Below are 25,453 nucleotides of genomic sequence, written 5' to 3'. Positions count from 1 at the left end.
TGCAACAAAGCATCCCCAAATCATGACACTACCACCACCACGCTTGACCGTTGATATGAGGTTCTTACTGTGGAAGGCAGTGTTTGGTTTTCGCCAGACATAATGGGGCCCATGTTGCCCAAAAAGTTTAACTTTTGACTCATCTGTCCACAGAACATTGTTCCAGAACTCTTGAGGATCATCCATGTGCTTTTTGGCTTGAGACAAGCATTCATGTTCTTCTTAGCGAGCAGTGGTTTCCGCCTTGCTACTCTGCCATAAATCCCATTTTTGCCCACTGTCTTTCTGATGGTGGAGTCATGAACACTGACCTTAGCCAAGGCGAGAGAGGCCTGCAGATCCCTGGATGTTGTTCTAGGGTTCTTTGTGACTTCCTGGACGATTTTACGCCTTGCTCCTGGAGAGATTCTGGCAGGACGGCGACTCCTGGGAAGATTCACTACTGTCCCAAACTTTCTCCATTTGGACAATATGGCTCTGACTGTAGCTTAGTGGAGCCCAGAGCCTTATAAATGACTCTGTAACCCTTTCCAGACTGATAGGCATCAACAACTTTTTTTCCCCAGAGGGTCTCTTTTGATCGTGGCATGATGTGCCTCTTGAATCTGTGTGCTGACAACTTCACTCTGATGGTAAGGGCCAAAGTTAGTCCGATTTATATTGGGCAGGGCTGGCCCAAATCAGGCCTGATTGTTAACCAAAGTATTCAAACAGCTGACCTTATTTATCCCTTTAATTGGGTTGAGTTAACTAGGGGGGCAATAACTTTTTCACACTTGAAGATTGCATGTTTGGTTACCTTCCACACCAAACAAATGAAAGAAACACCAAACTTTGGTGTCATTTTTTCTCTCAGACTCCCTCTATAAACTACTTCAACCCACAAAAAGATCTGACCAAATTCAACGTGAAAAATGTGCAAAAATGCAGAAATTCAGATAGGGGGCAAATACTTTTTCACGGCACTGAATTCTTACATTGTGTCTCTTTCAAATTTCATATCTTCCACAGGTATTTTTTTTTCTTTCAGGAAAAACTTGGTGCTAATGACACTGGAATACATTGCTTTGTGATTTTACCCCAAACAGCTTGTTTGTTAGAAGATGAGCAGATAAACAGTGTTGTGTGTGGTATTGCAGAGAGCTCCATTCTGTTGTGTTAGTATAAATATATTAGACGCTCTTCACCTTCTTCTTTAAACATATTTTAAACACACAAATACATTTCCAGTATTAACACAATTGCTACATAGCTACAGACCACTAAAAACAATGAAGAAATGTTTTCAAAGGTGTATTGCTTGTATGTTGTTTGGATTAACCTGTTATCCTGTCATTATTGTTAAAGCTGCATTTAAAAGCAGTCATTGGGTCACATTACATCTAAAATTGAGGAGGCATGTGCATTCTATTAAGCTATGCGAATTCTAAAAAATTAGAACGCTGCCAAATGGGAGAGCAGATATAAGGGAGGATATTTGACTTCTTGGGATGGCACTGAAGTACAATTTTCACTATTCAGACAGGCTTTGAATCAGCACTGACGCCCAAATTAGGAGCTTTGCAACAACAGATGGAACAACATGTATTTCTCCCTTTCATTATTAGTTTAAGCATCACTGTGATATTTAAGTATTTAGAGGTATGGTATGCTAGTACCTTGGTAGGGGAGTGTTGCTATGCATTGCTAATGGCAAAAACGTGATGCTATTTGTTTTTTTAAAACTATGAGCTCTAGAAAATGATATACAGGCCTACTGCAGACTGTAGGCCTATTACTGTTTGCATTCCTTATAACTTAGAATGTGTGAACAGCTTTAAAAAATGAAGAAAAAGGTCCAACAAACTGTTAAATATGTTAATGGAAGTCACTCAATAACAGAGCATTCCCAGCTTTGAAATGTGTATTTGTTTCTCAAACAAAACAGCTTTATTTTAGCTATTCAGTTTTGTAAAATAAATCGATACCTAGACATCAAGATTATATTTGGGTTTTGTCTCTTTACACAATTAAATATTATATGTATATTTTGTTGTGTTTTGTGTATATTACAGTATGGTGTTATTCCCATTTTATATTGCGTGTATGTTTCCTTAATCTTTTTTTTAAATGTGCATGCTTCATAAGGGTCCATCTTACCTAATGCAGGTCATATCATTCTTGAATTCATGTATTTTATACCAAGATAAATGACACATCCTCTAGAGAATCCGTGAAATGGTGCGACATCTTAAATTTTTGTTTTAATCCCAAGGAGTTGGATAGCATTTATCCTGCCTAAGATTAGGCAGCACACTACATTTAGATTGAAAATCCCCCTTTGTCACACAGTGTTAAATTGCTCCTAAACTAAACCCACTGTAATTACCTGGTCTATAACTTAAACCAATTAGCACTTTCCTGTATGTACTGTAATTCTAAAATCACAGCACCTCAGATAAATTGAATATTAGAGTAAGATTAGAGTGCAATATCATCAAACCAAGGGTTTAGTCTGTTTTCTAAAAAATCTATCCACATGCACTACAAAGCATAACAAAGGGTGAAACCAAACCTTTGTCTGCATGGTCTAATGGAATTAAAAGTTGTACACAAGGATACGTTTTCCTTTGGGTGAAGTTTATGGGCTTAAAAATCTTGTACTGTCCCTGATGGCATTTGTGGACATTTCTATCAATTTATGCAATGTAGGTCTTGGAAAAAGAGATACACTTACTACATTTTTTCCCCCTGTTTTAGAAATATTTACAGATACCATTAACAAATAAATATTGACAAACCCATTGTAGGGATACTTTATACCTGTATTGATTTGTAAAGTGCTCCCTTGAAATAAAAACATTTGCCCTTCCGGAACACAATTCGTCAATCCCACACAAAAAAATTGATTATGTTTGATAAAGCATCGCATGGAGAGAGATTCTTATTAAAGCAGAAAAGCAGGAAAGCTACCATCCGTCACAGCCCCGACCAGCCTGGTAATGCAGGGTGAATAGAAACTTCATTCACATTGCCTAGTGTTACAATCTCAGGAGCATGCTTGCATACATTCTCGTTGAGCACCAAGCTTTTGCTCCTACTAAAGTTTACTTCAGCATAATCAGTTATGTAACATATGTTAAATATATACTGTATGTGCTCACTCAACTTGACTTGAGAATGCTTTAAAAACCATTAGAAAAATAAAACCAGGGGTCCCCCGAGTGGCTAAAATCTCTTATCCCTTTAATACAAGGTGTTACTATTATCCCCTGCAAAGTGGATGTAGTGGAGGCAGTCGAACCTACAGATGTGTCTTGCTTAGGTTTTTAGCCAAAAGTATAGAGTACAAATCACAAGCGGCAATGATGAGGGTGTATAATGCACTGTGAGACCACACGTAAGAGTACTGTGTCACCATAGTACCAAAGAAACATTGTGACCCTGGACAGGGCCAACCAAGAGCAAACCATATAAAAGTGTACCACAGTAAAACCATATCAAAGTGTATCACAGTAAAACCAACTCAAAGCGTAGCTTGTCCTTTTAACTATACAGACGGCTGAAGAGACATTTCTGAAGGAAACTATTTGAAAACTATAGGACAGATGAACAGGTGTGTCTGAAACAAGCATGGCAGTAGCATATATCCCGAAATGCTTGCGACCATGACGTACATCAACAGTATGTACAGAACAATATCGATTTAAAAATCGCATTGAATAGTTTAATAAGGGCATGTGGTATTGGAGACCTGCCATAATGCAAGCAAATTAGGTGTTATATATCATGATAAAGTACATTACAATGGCTGTAAAATACCTTCCTGTGTTCTCAAGACACATAGAAATATATTAGTGCGACTGTAACAGGACGAGCAGCCCTGTACAGTGGTTATTTTTAGAATGGGGTCTCCCCCTCTGCCCCTTATTATTTTGTACTTGTGTATTATGATTTATTTGTTGTATGTGATTGTTTTGATGGCGTAGCTGTGTTATGATTTATTTATGTATTTAAATATGATGCCGTAGCTGTGCGTTTTGTTATGTTATTGTTTTGTTTTTATTTTGAAACGTGTTCTGGCAGAGGCAAGGTTAGTAAACTTGTCCTCTGCCAGGAGTGATTTAAAAACATCATGCAGAAGGTAGCTATCTCCCTAATTAACTTAATTGTGTAATTGTTGCTAATCGGGAGATGGCAGGGTTCATACAGATTTTCACTTGCAAATTTCAAGGACAATTAAGGACCATTGTATACATGTTCAAGGCCCGAAGGAGTTTTTCCAGAGTCAGTGAGGTCATATAACCAACTCTAAAAACAATGCTTTAGTATAAGCAAAAATCTTTTTTTATTTTTTTTTTTTTATTTAGAATATATTTAAAGAGGGTAAAAATAACACACACAAAACATATTTTCACTACAGACTGTCACCTTGAACACTAACGATACAATTTAACAATAACAAGGCTACCTATATGCAGCCTTTTTCTATGAATACCCATATTGTACTACTAGAATGGTATAATTATTAAAAGTGTTGAATTAACAGCAAAATTATCTTGAACATATCCTTACATGTATAGCTACATGTATCTGACCACGGTTTTCATTAAAGGCTCTACTCTATGAACACATTGGTGTGAGTTGATTTTTGCTGGGGTCTTTTGTTGTGTGTTTTACAAACTATATATACATATAAAAAAGACAAGTTAATTTGACATTTTGTTGCTTCTCTAGCTGGGAGCTTTCTGTACTGTAAGAGAGATGCTTCTACCTGTGGTTTCTCCTGTCCCTTGCAGCACCGTGCGGGGGGCACTTCTTTGCTCCCCTGGGTGGCCTGGCTACTACTCTCAACTGCAAGTGGGTGATTGAATCCGAAATTGGACGCTCCATTAAAATTACTTTTGACTGGTCTCCATGCTTGTGTCTCTACATGTGGACCAGTAAACTTTCTCTCTTGACAAGTGCATGAACCTCACTTCTTTGCTGGGATGGGCAGTGGTAATCCTTGATCAGTTTCATGTGCCAGTTGTTTTTGCATACCAGTCCTACACTGCTGTTACACTAAGCTATTCCATCAACTACACTGACTCCTTTAGTTCCTTCAATTTTTCCTTAAGCTCCACCTCCACAGATTTAAGGTTTTCCTGCTTTTGCTTGGCAGTTCTTCTCAAACTGTTTGACTTGGAAATGAAACTCAGTTTTCCAGTTACTTCAGCTTTTTCTGCATTTTTGTCAGCTGATTTTAAGAGGACTTGGACATCTTCCATTCTTTCTTTTTTGCCATGATGTTTGCAATCTCCTCCATCAAGGATCTTTTCTGGAGATTATTCTTCTGAGCCTCCTTTTGTCTGCGACAGTCCTCCATGTATCTCTGGTACTTCTGTCTAGCAGTTGCTGCTGAAAGGAGCAGCTCTTTGGAGTAACTGATGTTAAGCACAGCTCTCACATTGCGAACATGATCGTGAATGATACATTGTGCTATCAGGGACTGCTCAGCAAGGTTTTCCACCATCACTTCCTTGTTCACTAAAAACCCACACTCTACTGTTGCTTATCGATGTGACAGCATAAGCAGAATCTTCATAGTCTCCCAGAGATGTCTTTGTTAGCCAACCGGTCATGGAAGAATGTGTCCAATCTATCAACCTCAGTGGGGATTTCTCTAGCAGTTTAGAGACCATTTTCAGTAGAAACAATTTGCGGTTCCATTTGAATTCCAAAAGCTGTTTGTCAAATGTTTCCTGCTTTCCTTTAAGTTCCATCAGAATTTTTTCTGTTACAAAGTCAACCTTAAGTCTGGACACATCCATGTGGTTTGGTGCATTTTGGATGTCAATTTGTTGACGTTTAAATGCAGACGTGGCAGTTTTCATTACTTCAGGTTTGATCAGGTCATGTCACTGGGGAGAAGTGGTAGCATTGTATAATCTATCTGATAAAGTTTCAAGAATGGTGTGACTTCTCTTGAAATCAAGAAAAAGTTTAGCTTGGCTTTGAAAAAAACATCTTTAACAACTGTCTGGGCATGGCTAAATGATTTGTTGTTCTCTGTAACTTGTTCAGATTTTGCTGCACTGAAATACTGTTCAACATAAGGCATGATCTGAAGGGCTCTCAGCAACCTCAACATTTTCAAGCCATCTGTCTGCAAAAATCCAGGGAAAAAGATGTGCAACCTGTCACAGTTATGAAGTCTTCATGGCAAGCTGGTGAATCTTTAAAGAGATTTCACAGACTTGAAAGACCACGGTCAATTTTCCAATCTTTTGCTGCACATCCAACTCTGAATGAATTGTACAGTACATTTAAGCCACAGCTCCCCACATTAAGCATGTTCTTACTTGTTTGCTTTTCAACATTTTCTTGCAACATTGAGTACAACTTCTAGTTAACATTAGGACCACTCATGGAGAGTTGCACAAGATTATTGAAGCCCAAGTCCCCACACAATGTTTCTAATTTCTCAAAAACCTGCTCAGATGTATGATGACCCATGAAGTAGGATGTCAGGTATCTTGACTGGACACAGTTCTCACTCTAGAATCTGATGTGCACATCAAGCTGACTACTTTGCAACTCCCTGTTCAAACTCTCATTAAACAGCAAAACGTATACTGACCAGTGATTTTTTTGCTATGTAAAATCCAAAAAATTCCGAAAATTGCATTTAAATCTTCTCAATACAAGCCTATTTTTAGAAGAGCGAAACTAGTAGTGCATTTTCATGCGAAGCGGTCATCTTCCTGACAGGGGTCGCACGTCATTCCGTTAGGTCTGCGTTCAGCAGTAACGACAGTACAGTGAGGCAAGTCGAGTGAACTCCTGCCTCTGCTGTCACTGAGTGATCGAGTGGATTCGGAGGAGAGTAGGCAGTGAATTCGAAAGAGAAAGACAAACTGTGGACAAGACTGGAAAAATTACTCAGTTCTTCAGACCGGCAGAGAGCACGAGTGGTCGAAGATGACGGTGAAGCGGCAAGGTAATCACAAAAGTTAACAGCCATGGCGAAAACTAATGTTAGATGGACAAATTGATCTTTCGTTGAGAAAGTAAAGGACGTGACAGCTCGGATGATTGATGGTTAAATCGGTTGTATCAACAAAATGAAATATCTCGACAGCAGTAAGAGTGACTGACTCAGGAAAGAGGAAACGCTACTTTTAAATAGCAAAGAATGTCTGCAAGCTACACTCGTACCATCACCTCAGGCTAGGGTTGCCACCTTTGAAATACGAAAATACTGTATAGCTTCCTATTTGAGTACACAGAGTGCAACCTTTTTGTGTATTCGATTTCCTGAACTCTGGTCACTTACGCTACCAAGAGTAAAAAGGCAAATGCGTGTGCACTAAGCAGACAGCATAACAGTGTAAGCCGGTAAAGTTTAGCTGGGTTCACAAAGTGTTCAAACAATGTCCCAGTCAATTATTTCCCAGTCAATTCTTTTTATTTCACAGTCAATTATTATTTTTCAGTTCACCTAGTCATTAGCGCATGCAAAATTGCAGAAAATGGGATTTAAAAAGCCCAAAATTTCTCAACTGGGCCCTACCAAAGGTTTTATAATGTTACTCCTGGCCAATACCTGGCATCCCTGGACTTATATAAGCCAAATCTGAATGTTAGGAAGGGGCATGGGTGTTAAGTTGGCCGCGACAACGAAGCCGGACTGACCGCGCTTAGTCACCACCTAACAACTGAACTTATAGAAGACACTGAAGTTACAGTTGATGCAGCACTGACAGTTTATGATGATGGCATTAAGAAATCACCTTTCTTAACTCGGCTTTCGCATGCTGTTTCACATAGTCGTAATGCTTCTTGCCTTTAAAAAAAAAAAAAAAATGTATTTGTTTGTTTGTTGCAAGTAATAATAAACTGTGTGTGCATACAGTATTTGATTAGGGCTTAAAAAATAATAATCTGGCTAAAACTACCTAAATACAAAAACATACTTTTTTTTTTTTCTTTTTCTAATTTAATGGTTTACCTGTTCAGACAAATGTACTTTCTCACATAAGATGTTAGAGACATTTGAAGGTACCTAGAGAAAAATCAGCATTTATAGTTTTTTCTTTTTATTGTAACAATATCTACAATTAGGTATTTATCTTGTTTACATAGAATAAGAAGATGTCCAAGAAAAGCCATACAGTGCTTGTGTGACAAAAAATAAAAAATAACTCAAACTTTGTAATCAAAAACAGTCAGTTTATTTGTCTTTTAAACTGTTTTTTTCCCACGGTGTAGATTCAAAGTGTTAACAATCAAAAAGAAACCAAAACCCACTTTCCAAGAGCAAAATTAACTAGAGTAACAGGACAGGTTTAATTATTAACAGTGTTTAGCCCATCTTCGTCAAAATAAAACAATAACCAACAAGAAAAATACAACATTTAAGTACATAAATTGACAGACCAGTAGCCCTACCTGCTAAATATACCGGTACTGAAATATGAACAATAAACGATGATAAAGAGTCCAGCTCTGTATACCAATTTGAACAGTTATTTGACAGAATGCAGATAAGAATTAAAACTAGCACTCGTTATTCATAACTTGGAGATTTCATAAACATTCATCTGATACAATTTTAGAAGGCTACACATCCAAACAATGTGCAAATGTTTAGTTTACAACTCAAGGCATCACTCTACCATAGCATTATTAATGTAATAATGAGCAACAACAGGTATTTTCATAAGCCAGACAATTTATGATTTAAGTCTGGCACCTGTGTTTTACAGCACTTGGTTAATGGGCGCGACATTTTGTCAAAAGCAATAATTTTAACATAATTTATAAAATAATTTTGTTAACATTTCTGTTTTAAAATACATGTGGGCTTTCCTAGCAATCGTCTCTTTTGTAAAAACGGTATTTAAAATGGAGTACATAAATATAGTTGCCTTGTTAAATTCAAAACGAGTAACTTAGTTTTGCTTATCATAATCGAACTGTAAAACAACTCATTTAATAAACTAATATGCGTATTTCTAGGTTTTTATTCTAGATAATGAAATGTGATTAAACTACAGCAGTAGATTACAGTTGCGAGAAATCTACCCCATATTTCTCGAGTGGCAAACAGTTTTTTTTTTTTTTTTTTAATTTGCGTTATTCTCTGTAGACAGCACAGTACTTAATAAAGAAAGCTAGTAGAACAGGTTACTTTCAAAAGTCTGGACCAAATCAAAACTCTAACTCAATAATAGCACATTACAAAAACGCTTTCCTTCTGAGGTAAGTTATAGAGATAAGCCTCTCAAAAACACTAATTTGCAGTCAGAGGCTGAGTTAAAGGTTTGATTTGGTCTAGGCCACTGACAGCTCTGAAACAAATCTTACAAAAAGTCTGTTTGAAAATTAAATATATATATATATATATATATATATATATATATATATATATATATATATATATAGCAAAGGTTTAAAATTAATGTTTTTTTTTTTTCTACTATTATATTATTTAAGCTTACCTTTAGCGTGGCTTGACAATGCAGATTCACCCATCGCAGATAATCGATCGTTTTCTTGAAAGGAATGCATTTGCTTGGGTTTGTCACATCCTTTTTTAACCATGACTTGTACTTTTCTGTTACCAACCACCTGTCGTTAAATACACAATAATGCGCTTAACTAGGAAACTAAAAAGAAATACGATAATATATTGCTCAATGATCTTTCCTCAGCACCTCCTCAAGGATTCACGCCGTTTCACTCTGAACCCACCGGAGCCAGGTCACTCATGCTCCACATTTAATTGAGGGGTTGCAGTCACGTAAGCGTTTAACATCTTTTGTTAACTCAACTTTCGTATTACTCAGAAAAAATATATGCATGTAACTTAAGTATTAAAAATAAAAAGGGAGGGGTCGTTTGTAACTGAAATCTGTAGAACGTAGCTGCAAAATCAACTTGTAATAGCTACGTTACTATAAAGTACTATGTAAAAATTAGCACATCATCAATTAATATGGTACGTGCATGAACACTTCTGTTTACTTTGCAAGTAACCTATAACATTTACATTGTACCGTTTTCATTGTGCTTATAAACATCATTAAATGGCTTCTTGATTTTATATTGAAGTTCAGGATGATTAAGGCAGCATTATTATACATTTTGTTAACGGTCAAATCACCGACCCGCTTCAGTGTAATCCCGTTTAACTGTTAGTTGTAGCTAGTATTTCTGAAAAAAAAAACACGTATAATAACGTACATTATCACAACTACCAATACTGATATTAACCTTATGAAGTGCCCACTACACAAACGTGTAATGTGTCCAGCCTTTTTCGTTTTTTGTTTCTCTTAATTGCTGAAAGCATTGTGGTTTGGTTATATAAATTAAGTGCTGCTTAAGTTATACAGTGTGTAACAGATGTAGCAGGCCAGGGGCCTGCAAATCATAACGATGTTTGTTTTATGGCAGGGATGGGGTTAAAAAGCCACCATGCCAAGCTGATTGTTTAATTTAATTGTTAATTGGTTAATTATCACCTGCACCTGGCAATTATTGAAAATGAGTGCCAGGTGCAGGATATAAAAGGGAAGCTCCAGTCTGCTGGAGTCTGCTGCTGCTGGGGAGTGTAGAGCCTGGCTGAAAGCTGTTAAGGTCTATTTGAAACCTGCATTTTGGTTTTTCTAAACAAGTGTATTAAAGTTTTTTTACTTTGGTGTTTTATGTCAGGTAAACAGCTTAGCTGTTCTACGTGTTAGTCAGGGACCTGCATATGTCTAGTTAGTGCTCAATGAGAGATAGGTGTTTGTTTGTTTCTGTTTGTTTGATTTATTTTTGAATAAAAGTGCACGAAAGCGTTTTAAAAATCAGTTTTATCTCTGCGTCACGTTCTTAAAGGGGCATGAACCCAATATAACGGCCAGCCTGTTCACAAGTGCTTTTTGCCTGCCAACATAGTGTCTCAGCGGCCGGCTACGTCACGTGAAAAACCTCAGACCTTGCTTACAATACAACACTGCTTAGACATGCAGTGTTACTGCGCACAGAGAAATATATAACGATAATTAGTAGTTGGTATTTAATTTATTTTACATTTCTTTCCAAAAGTGGTCAAATTTGCAGTAATACAAAAATTTACGAACCAAAAATAAAGTACTTTAAAGAAGCTTGTAAAGAAATGTCAAATTTAAAGCACTTTTAAGGCCATGGATTTGCTACTTTTAAAATTCACTGACTTTCTGGGTTTTCAGGGACCTGTGTGAACCCTGAGATGGCCACCTGTATACAAACCCACAGCTCTCTGCACTGCGGGTGGGGTGTTCAAGAGGTGGAACGAGAGCGAGCAAATAAATTAAAATAACTAAGGATCAGTGAAGGCAGCTGCTCTTCCTGACCTTAGCGTTTGTTTTGCGTTTGAGATTTGTATTATGTAGAACCTTTATTTTGCTCTGGGAGCAGTGGTTTCTGTTTAAACATTTTATTTATTTTTGTATTTAAAATAAAACGGTGCACAACGTGTCTTTTTCAACTGCAGTTACCTTGTTTGTTTTCTGTTCCTGCATCTGGCCTGACTTCACCGCAACACCAGCCTGTCATAGCGACATACTGACAAATGGCTGTCCAGACAGTGAGACACCTCCATATAGCTCCAAAATGTATCACTCTCAATAACCTTTGCTAAACAATGTTTACACCAAGTTTCAGCACAATTGGAAATGCAGTTTTCCAGATATATTGACAAATGCTGTAAAACCTAAGAAGTACCCAGCTTTGTAGCCCATTTGAAATGAGATCCACAGTATTGCAATGTGTATCTTGAATGCTTTACTTTATCATCACTATATTGTGGCTTCCCCCTGTACTGCATTTTAGGCCGCTAATTGAAGACTGTTCAAATCCTGTTAAATGTACCCTGGGATAATATATCTGATTTTCAAAGTTGGTAAATTTGTTAACTGATACTTAAAGCCAATTTTGAGTAATTATACTCACTCTTGGTTAGTTTTCAATATATTCTGTTTTTCTCATGTTTAATGTCAGAGCTGGAACACCATCAATAAATATTACCCCATTCATATGAGCCAAGAATAATCTTGGTAATCGAAGCTTTGATCTCTACATATTTCCTCATCAATGACAGACAGAATCCTATAGCAATTTCTTCTCAAAACAGATCACAACTGGATACAGTGGCTTGTGTACCCTGGCACACGTAGATCGTTTCTTGCTGAATTGAAGACTGAAAAAAAAAAACACTCAGAAAGGATGGCTAGTTGGAGAATAAGGAATGCAGCTTTGACTACAGGATTGTAACTGACTCATTTTATTTAGTTCAGTTTTATTTTAATTAATTAGAAAACTACCAAGAGACCCTTCTTATTAACAACTACCACTCAGACTTTTTTTTTTAATTTAGTAGTCATCAATTATTATTATAATTTTTTTTTTTTTTTTTTTAATCATTTTCTCTCAATTTAGAATAGCCAGTTATTTTTAGGCTTAGATCACTACTGACTTGGGAGGGCTAAGACAAACACATGCTGTCCTCCGTAGCGTGTGCAGTCAGCTGACCGCTTCTTTTCACACTGCAGACCCACCATGCAGCCACCTTGGATCTACAGCATCAGAGGACAACACAGCTCACAGGCAAGCCTGTACGTGCCCAGCCAGATTACAGTGGTTGCTGGTGCACGGTGAGCTGAGGACACCCTGGCCGACCTAAGTCAACTGTGACACCGTCGGATTTTTGCCGTAAAGTCGGCAGGATCCTTGGTTTTTCCCCACACACATAATGGATGCTGAGGGGACTGGAGTAGCCCCAGTAGGTGGCACATTAGGTATGCCGAGGTTTATGGTGCTAGCAGGGATAACCAAGTTTAATGGGGAAGGGAATTGTAGAGACTGGCGGGCTCAGGTGCAGGCAATGTTGTGGTCATGTGAGTTGGGGGAGACTCAGCAGGTAGATTTCCTCTGTGGGGCACTAGAAGGTACAGCTAAATTGGAGGTGATGGTCCTAGAGGAAGAACGGGCTACCTGTGCATTGATATGGAGGGTATTGGTTGAACAATATGGGGACAAGGCTTCTGCATTGAAATTGAGGGTGGAATTCTTCGCAGCACGTCTGAACAGGGGTGAACTAATGGGGCCTTTTATTCTCTGTTTGCGGCAATCGTTTTCCAGGTGGCGACGACGGGAACCAGTGGGTATAGCACAGGGAAATGAGATATTGCAGAACCAGCTTGTCTTTGGACTCTATTCGGACTATGCCGGACCTATTCGGCAAGAACTACAACGGAAGGTATGTCGAAACTTGCAGTTAACCTTTGCAGAGGTGATGCGAGAAGCTAAGGTCTTGGAGAGGGAGGGAGATAAGGTGGAAGTCACGGTGACTGCTTGACCCGTGATGCGGCATGGACACTCAGAAGTCCCGGTGGTAGATATGGAAGGGTGGAAGAAAAGCTTCCGAGCAGAACTGGCCACGGAACTCCAGGAACAGATGCGGAAGCTGGGTAAGTCCCTCTAGGAGGAAATAAGGAAGCCCAGGTCGCAGATTGTTGATGTTGTGCCTGTACCTACTAATTTATCTAGGGAGAGTGGAAAATGGACGGTACCAGTCCCAACCCTGCCTATATTGGGATGACCAGGACCGCCCCATCTGTGCACAATGTGGCAGGAGTGGCCAATTTGCCGGGACTGTCAGCAATGGAGCAGTGCCCACCCGACAGAGGATTTAAACTAGGACGCCTGTCCACCGTGGGACATGTGGACAGGAGGTTAGACCAGAGAGGATAGTCTATTGAAAAGCCCATGTTGTTGGGGGAATGTCCCGAGGTGGAGGTGCATATTCGGGGGATGAAAATGCCTTGCTATTGGACACTGGGTCCCAGGTGACTCTGTTTAGTAAAGCCTTCTTTGAAAAATGGCTGGGCTAAGAATCCATGAGGGGGGCTACGGATATTTCCTGACTGAAGCTACGAGCTGCGAATGGGCTGCACATACCATACATTGGGTATGCGGTCCTGGACTTGTGATAGGGGGAGTGACAGTTCCAAACTGGGGGGGTCGTCGTTGTGGAAGACAGGACCCTAAGCATGGAGAGAGGGGTCCTGGGGATGAACGTGATCAGCCACTGGTCCAGCCCAAGGTTACGAAGTTTCGAATCAGCGGAATCGACCAAGGCAAGGGGTGAGTGGGATAAAGCCTTTGCCGTTTGTAGGCGGGTCGAGCGAGAAGGAGCCCCCGATGGGAAGGTGGGGACTGTGCGGTTAACCCGGCAGCAGCCTGTGCTGATACCTCCACAGAGTGAGCTGGTGGTCTGAACGCAGGTGATCGAGCACCCCACCCGGACTGAGTACTGCGCCCTGGTGGAAGCGAGAGAGGACGATGCTGAGTGGCAGGTAGCGTGCACCCTCGATTGGGTGAAACAAGGGAGGGTGCCCGTTCGGCTGCATAATGTAAACCCCTACCCCATCGAGGTTCCTCAGAGACGACTCCTGGCGACTGTGTTCAGGATTGACCTTGCAGACGTACACAGCGACCATGATTTCGTTCTGCAGTACTTCCAACTGGGTGTGATGGAGGTGGACATCTGCTCTATATTTTCTATGGTGGCTGAACAGGAGACAGACCTGGCTTTTGAGGGGGGATGGACTTTCCCCTACTCAGCAGAGGAGGCTGGATGATCTGCTGCGGAGTTGGAAGAAGGTGTTTGCCTCACACGAAGAGGATTTTGGATGGACTAATGCTGTTATCCATAAAATACCCACCAGTGGGGCCCCCCTTCCTGGGAAAGGTACCGGCCGATTCTGCCTAACCTCTTTGCAAAACTGAGGACCCTGCTGCAGAGTATGATTGACCATGGTGTTGTGTGGTAGAGTAGTAGCCCCTGGGCCACCCCTATCATCCTAGTCAAGAAGAAGGATGGTTCATGGAGGTTCTGTGTTGATTACAGGAAGCTCAATGCATTGACCCATAAAGATGCATACCCTCTCCCCCGGATAGAAGAATCCCTTACCAATCTCACCAAGGCAGAGTGGTACTCTGCCTTGGACCTGGCCAGTAGTTACTGGCAGGTGGAAGTAGATGCCCGCGATCAGGAGAATACACCCTCTGGGCCTCTACGAGTTTGATCGGATGCCTTTTAGGTTGTGCAATGCCCCTGCTACATTCCAGAGATTGATGCAACGCTGCCTGGGAGGTCAGATACATGATTCATTATTAATCAATGATGTGATTGTTTATTCTCCTACTTTTGAGGCCCATCTTCTTCACCTAGAACAGGTGTGTGACAGGTGCAAGTGGTGTGGTGAATAAAATGATCCAGACAGTAATGTTCCCAAAAACGTCTGTGTTTTTAATAAACAAAACCAAAAAGAACCACCCCTCTACCAGCAATGGTATCGGGGAGAACACGGCTGGTTTACAGACCAAAATAAAGAAACGATAATAATCCAACAGTCCATGCACGAAAGTGTGCTCTTTAATCCACAGGGCGGTGCTGGTGTCATGTAGTGAGGGTAGTGCTCTGGTGATGCGGGCTGGCTCCGTACTCCTCTGCAATACACAACAGACAACACGTAATAAACAAACAAACAAAAACTACAGGCTCCGGCCGTCAGGTTTCTCTTGTTCAGCGCAAGGCGGCATACTGACGTAGCTGCTTCCCCTTTGTACCCATGACCACCTCTCTGCAATCAACTCGTCGCCATGGTTTCTCCAATAGAGGGCCGACCCGCAGCTGATAGCAATGGAGTCTTTCCAGAGGAGGCCCAGGCTGCTGGCTGGTGAAGACCTGGCTGGCACAAGGTGCCCCCACTGAGGACCAGGCCCAAGCTGCAGCGCCCCTGGAGACCCAGAGGCTCCTACAGGAGTGGGATTGGCTGCCAGAGGAAGGGTAAGGAGGAGAATTGGACCAATTACTGGAGAGACGCAGGTGCAGATCATAGTTCTGCGAAGCCAAGGACGCCAGGTCTGGGAAAGGTATCATCGGGCCTTTGAACAGATGGCCAGTGCCAAACTCCTTTCAGTGCTACGATCCCAGTTTTATTGGTATGGAATGGGAGGGGACGTGAAGCGATGGACCTTGGAGTGCCCCCAATATATCTGTAATAAGGCCCGACCAGAGGTAATGCCCCACTTTGTTCCTGTTACTACCTCCTATCCTATGGAAGTTATAGCCATCGATTATCTATCATTAGGCCGGGCTGGAGATACCTACCCCTGTGTCTTAGTAATGGTCAATGTGTTTTCTAGGTTTGCGTGGGCTGTCCCCACCAGAGACCAGACTGCATGCACAACTGTGAAGGCCCTGTGGAGGGTCATAATACAGCTCTTTGGGTGCCCAGAACATGTTCATTCTGACTGGGGCTGCATTCGAGTCAGAACTGGTGCAGGAGCTAAGCAAGATGTACAGTTTTCGGAAAAGCCTCACTACCCTTTACCACCCACAGGGGAATGGGTCATGCGAGAGACTTAATCAAACTCTTCTTTCCTTGCTAGCATCCTTACAGGGAAGTGAGGCAGATTACTGGGTAGACCAACTACCAGAGTTAGTGTACGCCTATAACAACAGCACAAGAGTACGGGCCTTACCCCGTTCTTCATGATGTTTGGGCACCATGCCTACCTTTCAGTGGATTTAGTGGCGGGGACTATCCCAACCGAGGTCCCCCAGACCCTGCGGGGGTGGGTTCAGTCCCATCATAGGACTCTGGAGCGAGCCTATGGTACTGTATGGGAGAAAGCGCACAGACACCAGCAGCAGGATGAGGGGCGATACAATCAGTGGATACAAGGAACCCCATTGTTGCCAAGGGGGTGGGTCCTGCTGCGAAACTTCCGGCAAAGAGCCTGGGGTAAGTTGGCACCCTGGTGAGATCCTAACCCCTATGTAATTATCGCACCATTAGGGCCAGGGAGCCCAGTGTATCGAGTGAGGCCAGAGCATGAAGAGGGGTCGGAGAGGACTATCCACCGGAAAAACCTGCGAACTTGCCCCTGGATGGTAGACCCCCCCCGGAACCCTAGAGAGGCCCCCAGCGTCAGACCAGAAGGAGTGACGTGCTTCGTTTATTAAAGAACAAAAGTAAATAGAATGTTTAAACACTGCTCACAGAGCACAGAAATAAAAGAGCTAATCAAAACAAATCACAAACACAAATAATAACTGTTAAGGTCCAGCCGGGCAGTAGCCTGCATGGATCCTTTAAGCGTTTTTAGTTTAGTTTTCTCTTCTCTCTTCTCTCTTCTCTCTCCGCTCTCGTTCCGCCTCTCTAACACCCCACCCGGAGTGCAGAGAGCTGCAGGTATTTATGCAGGTGACCATCTCCCGATTAGCAATAAATTAATCACTTAATTCGGAAGATGGCCACCTTCCGCGCTGCAAAACAATAACAAATCACATGGCGCTTTGCCATCATACGATAAATATTTACACAAATACAATACAATAAATCATATAACAAACAAATACGATAAATAAATCATAATACATAAATAACGCAGGGGCGGAGGGGGAGACCCCATTCTAAAAATAAATACAAAATACATTTAAGCAGGGCTTTCCTACCGCCCTGCTACAAGGTTATAACTACTAATTGATCTTAACAGTTTAACACTATGCTGTGGTGCACCTAAACACATTCTGGGTTGTCTATAAAAATAAAACTATGACAGTGTAGCACCAGATATTATTACTGAATGATCTGAATAGTGAATAAAAGTGTCTTTTAAGGTTTATCCTAAAACTATCCTTTATCTCGTCAGAAATAGTGGGTTTAGAATGTGGTAAAGCTTCAAGAACAGAGCCTCGAGACAGTTACTCATTTGCTTGCTGATTAAACAGGGTACATTTGCACTTTTCTTCCTATCATCCTGGCTCAGCAGTTCCCTGACAGATAAAAGAAATACAAGTTCCAATCCCAGGTCTGAGGAAGCTCTGTGGAATAGAGGGGAGGGGAGGGGAGGGGAGGGAGGGTTCAGATCCCACAGTGCTGTTACTGTTTAATTGGATAAAAGATTAAAGAAACCTCAGCCAAGCAGCATAGATAATTGATTTATAATGTATTAGCAGGCGTAAGAGGCACTTATCTGTGAATCACACTGTCTTCTCTGATCTGAAGAGGGACAGAGAAGCACGTCTCAAACTCACGAAGACACAATTGTTCCCCCGACAAGTGCTGCTTCCTAAAGCTCATGAAATACACAGTAAACCAAAAAAGGCTGACAACCAAGTTTTTGATTACTCTATGTATATACCGCCAGCCCTCTTTTAAAAAAAAAAAAAAATGCTATATAAGGAATTGCAAGGTAGTTTGATGGTGTCTGGGATCAAAAAGAGTAGCTAGCATCTGAAGCAGTATTTAAAAGTAATAATTCTACTGTGGTTCAAAGTAATGCATAGCATTCTGGACACAGGTTCAGTGCACAGAAGGTGTTAACAGGCACTCTGGCGAATTTAGTATGTTAAAAGATCAAGAGAACATACAAAGAGATCCTCAGGCCCAACATATGCTATCACAGTCTCACATAGCATTTCCACAGACAGTGTGCCTCAGCCCATTGAAGGTCGAGCTCTTTTACAAAGGCAGAGAAGGCAAGTCTGTCTCATGCCTTGGCTTATCTGAGTGGCAGCAGGGATTACAATTTAAGTCATTAGTGGCATTTGGTTTGTTGTGTGGATAAATGTCCATTAGAAACTGCACTGATTCAGCCTGCCTTGATTTCCCCTAAACTTCCCAAAGGGATATTGGTGGCTTAACAACGCCTCACTAAAACAAACTAACACTACTTGGTATGTATTGCATTGATGTAGAGTACATGTATGACCTCTTAATCACCTTGATGATGGCGTGGAAACTATAAATAATCCAGCCATTGGTACTGGAATGGATTGAATACTAATTACTTACAACCTAGGCATTCAGTAGAGAAGTGGGTACCAGCCTTGCTGAAAATGGAACAAATATTTGGGGGTTTTCAGTTTTTTTCTGGCATATAAGAAGTCATCACATTAAAGACATAGAACAGGGAAGTAATGCTGGTCCTGTGTTTGACTGAATCAATTCCCAAGAAGCCAAACTGAGACACTGTGTAAGTCACTGTGATCATATTTATAATACTGGTCGTATTGGCCAGCATGCCCACCACTCTATAGAAAAAGCATGTTGAACATGTGACAAACCTTCTGCCAATGATTGTTCAACACAACATACCACTCGCATAATAAAATACCATCCTGAAGAACAGAATACCAGGCACATCTAAATAATGAGCATCTTCATGGAAAAATTAGATGCTAGCATTTGGTAGGGGATTTAATAGTCCCAGGTGGAGATAAAAAAAGCAAACACACTGATTATATTCCAGAGTATTTCAAACTTTGGATGTTTGGAGTATCTTCTTACTTAAAAGAAGGGCAAGTCATATGGGACCTTGGGGATTGAAACCTTAGTTGCTGCCAACTGGAAGATTAAGACAGATATACAGATAAATATTGATACATATGCACACTGATTGATTGATAGATACATAATACAAAAGAAGTATGAGTTAGGGAAGAAAATCGTCTAAAACCAGTTCACATCAGACCCTTACTGACCAGGTACCTTGAAACATGTGCCTGAAAAAAAGTACCAAGAGCAACATCTCCACAGGGACCCTACAACAAGTGGATTTATAGCTGCTCTATACTTCAGTAATCAAGCCATCATTTTGTATACATTACCTGATTGCGTTCCTCAAAGCTGGGGTAAAATATTAATTTTTACTTCAGACACAAAGTGGGTCTACCAATAACAAAACAAATCTAGTTAAAAACTCACAGCCACTACTAAAGATCTATTCAGTTAGCTAATTTCTGCGCGGATAAGTTTGACTAAATTGAGCTGGTACCAAAAATAATACTGTGATAATACTGTTAGTGTAACTTGATACAAGAAATAAAATACAGGGTCCGGTTGAGCACAAGACCACTAGGGACCCTCAGTCATGACGAAGTTTGAAAGCTCAGCTTCAAGCATCAGCACAATTACATAAGAACATTTGGCTCATCCAGTGCCTAGTTGCAAGTTGATCTTGCTGGTTAACTTCAATCAAGTCCCTCTATATTAATTTGTCTTTGCTCTAGGCTAAATAAATTCATATCTAAATTAATTAATGAACTGGATAATATATTTTTCAACATTACTCAGGAGTGTTTGCCAAGATTAAAAAAAAAAGCCATGTAAGCATGGGAGTGTATCCAGATCACCCTCCCCCCTGGTAACAGTGCTGGTTTTCTGTCCCCACAATATACCACTCATTTGAATCAGAGCGCCTGCATTGTGGCAGGGAGAGCATGCACTGGATACACCACAATGTTTAGAAAAAAAAAATTATTTCACCTGGAAAAAAAAAAGTTCCCTATTTAGTTTTTTACCTATTGTGTGTGAATAAAAAACTAAATCAGGAATATGAAAAAAAAGAATTGCTGCTATATGGACAAGACTGGACATAGGGGGTCCTGTAACTTATAAAAGTCTTAGTCTTATAAAACAACGTTTGAGTATTTGCAAAAAGAACCAATCAGATGGATTGCAAACACTGAGAGGAACGGTATATACGTACTTCACGCCAAGTTATCATCGAGAACTGCCAGAGACATTCTATATAGCAAGGATAGTTTACATGTTTTCATGGTATTGGCGCAGCAAAAGTAAATCAGCCAAAAGCTCCATTTCACTTTTGATGTGTAGTTCCCAACAGTCTTAGGTGAAATGTAGAAAAAAAGTCATATCTGTCATACAGTAAGAGAAATAAGTCACCAAAGTAAGGTCAAAATGTCCTTCTCCTCCTCCTTTTTTCTCCAAATTTATTTTTATTTTTTTTGCAGAACACAGACATTTTCATCCGCGCATCTGTTTAATGACGAGTTTAATGACAATTAGCTTGTTTTGTCAACATGGAAATATACTAGGAAACACATTTATTTTAATGTCTATATCATTTATATAAAATGATGTATTGATATTTTAAAATGGACTGGTCACACGCAAGTTTTTGAAGACCCCAATGAGTTTTATACATGCATATGCATATTACAGAACATTTGAGTTTAATGAAAATTAACTTGTTTTGTCAACATGGAAATATACTAGGGAACATCTATCACTTATATTAAATTATTTATTTCTGTTTTACAAGGGAACATTTGCCTGCAAACAAATATCTTTTTTTTATATAATATAAATATTAAAAAAAGGTCTAGCATGCATGGAATTTGAAACAAAACCCTTCAGTTTGCAAGCATGTTGTGTTATGTTATACTGCCCATCCTACACGATTAGTTGACAAAACAAGCAGTATTTTGAAAGATGAAGTCAGCCAGCTGAGGACTTATTTTTTTATACATTTTAAAGATTTTTCTTTTTCGAGTCATATCATTCTGAGATTCTGATCTTGATCTCTGAAAAATGTTGGTTTCCTGTCAGTGTAATGCTCAGGGTGTTTTAACACCCCAGACAACTGCTTTGTTGCATGACTTGTCTGTTCAGTTGGTCTTGTCTGTCTTTTATGTTACATGTATTGTGAGGGGAACAGGTCATGCCGTTACTTAGCATGGGAAGGGGAATGTGTGTTGCTGTTTTCAGGGGTTGCAGAGCATGGATGTGACTGGTTGACTGGACAGTGGCAGGAAATGAGGGGAGGTTATTTAAGGGAGTGCATGAGCCTGAGGACTGGAGACAGCCCAACGCTGAACTTGAATGAGAAACTGTGGGCGTGACTGAGCGAGCATGCAAGCTGTGATCGGAGAGAATATGCAGTGAAAGTGCCAAGACTAAAACGCAGGGTTATGATTTTGGTGCCGTGAATTCCGGCCCCTGACAGGAATACTCTGTAGTTTCAAATAAATCAAACATTTTGAGAATTCAACACCATCTCCCTGAGTACTACTTCCTAAATATGAAAATGTTACAATATACTAAATGAATGGATCAAGCTTATTATAGTAGTTTGAAAAATCAGATAAAAGCTTTCAATACAGTCGGCATAATTCATAATCATTATTTACAAAATCTTGTTTGTCTTGTTACTTGTTCATTAAAAACTATAACCTTACTGCTATACTACTTGTAAATGTTGTAAAAGGGAAGGACAAACTTTGTGGTGTGAAAGCTATAGGACGTCTGCATTGCAAGCTGCATTGGAAGCATGTCTTGGGTTTGATTCCCACACAGTGTTTATATTGTAAACTTTTGCAAATAGGCACAACTGTAACACCGGTGGGAGCCAAGGTTGCCCCAATTGGTTCTTCTAACTTAGCTTGTGTTTCTCATACAAGTTAGAAGAAACAATTGGGGAAACCTTGGCCCCCATCAGTTTTACAGTTGTGCCTATTTGCTTTGTGCTGGGCAAGGTTGCCCCAGTGGTTTCTTGAAACTTGGCTTGTGTTTTTACTATTGCCACTTTAAATGGCTGGGCACTTTTGATAATTGGGCGTTTTTGTTTCAGATCCTTCTTACAGCAGGTAGGGTGACAAAACATGTAACGTAATGTCAAATTTGAAGCTAGTTGCTCTGTAAACAAAATATTATTCCCCTACAAAGAAGGAAGCCTTTGAAGAAAATAATAACCCATAACTTGTTCAGATAAGTACAGGGTGCACTTTTAAAACAAGTTTCTTCCCAAGTCCAAATACACTTTGTTCCTTTAGTTGGACAAGCTGCTAATCTGTTGGCAGCAACACAACACACTTCATATACTGAACACTCACTTTACGTTGTAAAAATGACAAAAGCCAGGAGCACTTTGCCTTAGAAGAGACGTTTAAGGTAGATTATTGATCTGTCTTAACGTTGTACCTGGCCTATGGTTTTACAGAGGCATGTATCAACAGCCTCCTTAAATGAAAAGTGAATTAAAACCACATTCAAATAGTCAGGGAAAATACCTTGGTCAAATGTAAAATGATTTATTCAAAGCGTTTTCGACAGATGTTGTCTTTGGGTCTGTTGCCACTATATTCTCCAAATCCCATTAATTGCTTCCAGCTGCCTACAGTACAAAACAAGTGCAATATATACGAGCAGTGTGCCTATATTATACTCTTCAAACAAACAAATGTGCCTGTCCCGTAAAAATTTCCCAGACGAGAGCGAGAAGTGCGTGCATGTGACTTCCGCTGTTTATTTTAATGACTTTTTATAATAGTTTATAAAATCCCATCAAAATAACCTCAAGTACTTAAATGAAATGAAACAGTCGTGGTATTAAAGGAACAAGTGCGAACACGTTGAGATTTGACCCCATATTGAAGAAGCCATTTTTATCTGCTAGGCTGTTTTTATTGTGGCAGCCCCTTTCATTGACAGGCACACAGAGTGCAGTGCTGGATGACTAGAATACTTTGCTTTGGTCCTTGTATAATTGGGGCACGTATGAACGGTTTGAATTTTACCATGAGACATGCATCTAAAATGGGGTCTTTATAGACAGATGGTTTATTTGAAAAGGGAGTGTTTTACCAGTATTTCTTTCTGCTGGTCTAGGGATGGTTTTGTTTAAGGTGGAATGCTAATTATATACAGGCCATCTCAGGGATATACAAACCAACTTTGGTGTCATTGACAGTTACCAACATTTACAGAAGTGCACAAAGAGTAAAATACACCACAAAACTACCTGTACCATAAACTTCAAACATGAAAGTGTGATATAAACAATTCTATAGTATTACTGTATAATATGGACATTGCCAGACAGTGAGACGGCTAATATTATAAACCACTCAATCTTAAATTGCTTCCCCATCCACGTTGCTGAACAATAACAAAACATTGTATTTTAAATACAAAACAAAATACATTCAAATCAAACAATAACAAAACACACAGCTTTTTACCATAATATTTATATAATAATAATAATAATAATAATTATTATTATTATTATTATTATTAATAATAAATAATAATACAAAACAAATACACTTTATATTAGCAGGGCCCCCTTAAATAGTGTGCAGGGCTCTCTCATGCTGCCCTGCTACAGTCCCCTTTCCTGAAGTCCACATGGCTGAGAACATAGAGCAGACAGTGGAAGAACCTGAGCTGGTAGATAGCCACAGGGAAACAGAGCCAAGTATTATAAATAAATAAATAAATAAAGACCGACCTCCAGAGCACAATCCAACTGTAGACAAAGATATTGCTGTCAAAGTTTCTGAAGATGCAGTCTGTTCAGAAAATCTGCTTGAAAGAGTCTATGAAAAACTGGAGGAACAAAAAACTGTAATGGTTAGTCACCCAACTGCACCTTTTTCGCTGCAGTATATGGAAATGGTTGATCTGCTCCGCCAGTTTATCAAAGCAGAACGGACGAGGAACTGGAGTCTTCATCTACAGTCACTCCAAGAAATGCTGCCATATTTTGCAGCTGTGGGGCATAACTTATATGCCAAATCAGTGTACATTTACCTCCAGCACATGCTTCAGCTTAAGACGCAGCATCCAGACATTTATGCACCATGTTATTCAGCATAGTTATCGCTACTGGGCGGGGCTGTCATCAGGTAATAGAACAGGTGCCAAGTCTCAACGCACACAATGGCTGCTGTCTATGCCAGCATGTGCTGATGTAAATGGTACCATGCAGGATCTCACAGACAGAAGCAATCTGACATGTGATCAGCATACAGATGTGACAAAGGCCAGGAAGACGAGATGACAAAGATATTCTGTTTCTCCTTGGGCTCCTTCAGGACTGAAATCCCTTTGTACTGTATCCATCTCTGAGAAACATTGCTACCGATGTTACCGCTGACGTCACTGTGAATGCTCATAAAGCAAAGGAAGCGGGAAGCAACATTCTTAGACACATGGAGGGGAAGAATGCTCTGGATTACACATTCAAGAAAAATAATCTGGTAGTCATGGTGGGCCACAAGGTTTCTGCCAAAGTTGATAGTGAGTCCATCCAGGTGAATCCTCAGCTGCTTTTCTAGCATTTGATAATGGTTGCAGGTAAAGACATGGAAAAAATCTTTAAATATGAGCTCTGCAGCAATCCATCTCTGTTTGATCCAATTGGACTTCTTGCGGAGGCAAACAAGCCTTTACTTGCTGATGCAATTTGGACTATGGGTCGACGGAATGAGATGCCTGCCAGACGAAGAAGGAATGTGTTATGTGCTTGATGGTGGCTCATTCATCTAACAACTATCATGGAAATGAAATGCAACATTTGACTGCATTTGCAACAGCTATGTAGATTATATTCAATGCAAGTACAGCAGCCCTGTCGTTGTTTTTAATGGTTACGGTGCAGACCCATCTTTAAAAAAATACCACATCTTTGGCGATCAAAAAGTTTTGTAGGTACCTGTGATAGAGATCAAATGACCTTTGGTTGTAAATCTCCCGACCTGTGAGGGGGCTAAGCGAGGACAGAGTTCTTTGGACGGGCTGGCCTGACAGTTGTTCACCAGGTCGGGAAGTCGGTCAGTGTGGAAGAAGGCAAGACTCTG

Source organism: Polyodon spathula, chromosome 10 (assembly GCF_017654505.1).
Source record: "Polyodon spathula isolate WHYD16114869_AA chromosome 10, ASM1765450v1, whole genome shotgun sequence".
Taxonomy (NCBI): domain Eukaryota; kingdom Metazoa; phylum Chordata; class Actinopteri; order Acipenseriformes; family Polyodontidae; genus Polyodon; species Polyodon spathula.
Note: the sequence above shows the minus strand (reverse complement) of the source record.